Source organism: Saccopteryx bilineata, chromosome 2, assembly GCF_036850765.1.
Source record: "Saccopteryx bilineata isolate mSacBil1 chromosome 2, mSacBil1_pri_phased_curated, whole genome shotgun sequence".
Lineage (NCBI taxonomy): Eukaryota > Metazoa > Chordata > Mammalia > Chiroptera > Emballonuridae > Saccopteryx > Saccopteryx bilineata.
This window is the reverse complement of record NC_089491.1, coordinates 10,262,174-10,264,916: the sequence shown is the minus strand read 5'-3', so window position 1 is coordinate 10,264,916 and position 2,743 is coordinate 10,262,174. Positions and strand designations below refer to the sequence as shown.

General features: G+C 42.4%; 1 non-coding gene across 1 annotated transcript; it reads left to right on the top strand.

Moving 5' to 3' along the window:
* The first annotated feature begins 2,138 nt into the window (after positions 1-2,138).
* LOC136327885 (U6 spliceosomal RNA) lies at positions 2,139-2,245 on the top strand. Its single transcript, XR_010729944.1, has one exon. It is a non-coding gene; the product is annotated as a U6 spliceosomal RNA (small nuclear RNA).
* The last annotated feature ends 498 nt before the right edge of the window (positions 2,246-2,743 follow it).

Below are 2,743 nucleotides of genomic sequence, written 5' to 3'. Positions count from 1 at the left end.
ATACTGACCCTTCTTCAGGTTGCATCAGTCTATTATCAAGATAGAAATCACTGTTTGGCCACATTACAGCTTCATATCAATTTGTACAAATTTCCTGTATAGGCCCTGGCTGGTTGGCTCAGTGGTAGAGCGTCGGCCTGGTGTGCAGGAGTCCTGGGTTCAATTCCCGGCCAGGGCACACAGGAGAGGCACCCATCTGCTTCTCCACCCCTCCCCCTCTCCTTCCTCTCTGTCTCTTTCTTCCCCTCCCGCAGCCAAGGCTCCATTGGAGCAAAAGATGGCCCGGGCGCTGGGGATGGCTCCTTGGCCTCTGCCCCAGGCGCTAGAGTGGCTCTGGTTGCAACAGAGCGACGCCCCGGATGGGCAGAGCATCGCCCCCTGGTGGGCATGCCGGGTGGATCCCGGTCGGGCGCATGCGGGAGTCTGTCTGACTGCCTCCCCGTTTCCGGCTTCAAAAAAATACAAAAAACCCCCAAAAAAACAAAGCACTCGATTTTAGCCTCACCCTTGATTGTTGGAGTGACCCTTTGTAACTGATTTTTTCTAAGATTTAGACAAGTGATACCTGGCTAACATCTGAAAGGAATTGAGTATATTAGTAGTTGTATCTTTTTTTTTTTTTTTTTTTTTTTTAAGTGAGAGAGGCAGAGAGAGAGAGAGAGACAGGGACAGATAGACAGGAAGGAAGAGAGAAGAGAAACACCAATTCTTCGTTGCAACACCTTAGTTGTTCATTGTTTGCTTTCTCATGTGTGCCTTTACTGGGAGGCTCCAGCAGAGCAAGTGACCCCTTGCTCAAGCCAGTGACTTTGGGCTCAAGCCAGTGGCCTTGGGCTTCAAGCCAGCAACCTTTGGGCTCAAGCCAGCCACCATGGAATCACATCTAGGATCCCATGCTGAAGCCAGTGACCTTGGGGTATCAAACCTGGGTCCTCTGCATCCCAGGTCAACACTCTATACACTGCACCACCACCTGGTCAGGTTCTTTTTAAAACCAATATATTAGGCCTGACCTGTGGTGGCACAGTGGATAAAGCATCAACCTGTAATGCTGAGGTTGCTGGTTCAAAACTCCAGGCTTCCCCAGTTAAGGTACATATGAGAAGCTCTTCTCTCTAAAATAAGTAAAATCTTAAAAAACAAAACCCAATATATTAGGTATATTATGTTAGTATATTCCAAAGTGTGACCATTTATTGATTGATTAGGAGAATGTGTAGATATCTCTAGTTTGCTGAATGTTAAAAGCCCATAATAGCATCAGTGCTATTTATTTAAGTACGGGCTTGCTAGACACTTAAGTTAAATGCTTTCTCTGCATTATCTTTTTTAATCCTTATGAAAGCACTTTTTAACGCCAATTTTAGAGCTAAAGAATCTGAGTCCCCAAGAGGTAAAAACACTTGCCCAGAAGAACACACAGCTGAGAAAAATATGGAGCCAGGACTTGAGCCTTAGCCATTTGATTTTTAATTTCTGTGGTCGGCAAACTATGGCTCGCAAGCCACATGCGGGCGCTACCTCGATAAGGAATGTACCTAGGTATATAGTTTAAGTTTAAAATATTTGGCTCTCAAAAGAAATTTCAATCGTTGTACTGTTGACATTTGGCTCTGTTGACTAATGAGTTTGCCGACCACTGCTCTAGGTTGTCATCCTGAGCTTTGGGTTTATAAGATTTTTGTTTTAGGATATAGTTACATAGTTTGCAAATATTTTGATAATGGGTTGTAGACAAATATAGATTTTATCCAGTAATTTAAACTAGGTTGTTTCACTTGTGCTCCCATAGGTAAGAAAGATTTCTATTTCCCATCTTATCTCAGAAAGTCAAGCACAGTTAGGACTGATTAGGATTAGATGTTATTTAGCTTGTAAATCTTCCTTTCTAAAAGGAATTAAAAGGCAGAGAGATAACTTGTAATTGACTTGTTGAATGTTTAGACCCTGATAAGTGAGAATTTTCCACATGTTTTATTGGAGAGAATATTCAACTAAGAGGTAGGGCATATGTCCTTGAGAAAAAAAACAACCTCCCAAAGCCTCAGTTTTTTCATCAATTAAGTGTCAGGGATTTCTGTACTGCCTGTCTTGGTGACTTGTTGCATGGATCAAATGAAATATGTAAACATATTTGGGTGCTCGCTTCAGCAGCACATATACTAAAATTGGAACAATACAGAGAAGATTAGCATGGCCCCTGTGCAAGGATGGTATGAAAATTCGTGACGCATTCCATATTTATTTATTTATTTATTTATTTTTATTTTAATTTTTTTTTTACAGGGACAGAGAGAGAGAGAGAGAGAGGAATAGACAGACAGGAACGGAGAGAGATGAGAAGCATCAATCATTAATTTTCGTTGCAACACCTTAGTTGTTCATTGATTGCTTTCTCATATGTGCCTTGACCGCGGGCCTTCAGCAGACCGAATAACTAACCCCTTGCTCGAGCCAGCGACCTCAGGTCCAAGCTGGTGAGCTTTTTTTTTTTTTTTGCTCAAGCCAGATGAGCCTGCGCTCAAGCTGGTGATCTCGGGGTCTCGAACCCAGGTCCTTCCGCATCCCAGTCTGACGCTCTGTCTACTGCATGTCATATGGTCAGGCCGTTCCATATTAAAAAAAAAAAAATTTGGAAAGTTATAGAATAGTGGTAATATTATTAATCATGTAAATATACAATGAAAAGTTTCAGAAGCTCTTCAAGAAAACCACTTCCTGCCCTGGCCAGTTAGCTCAGTTG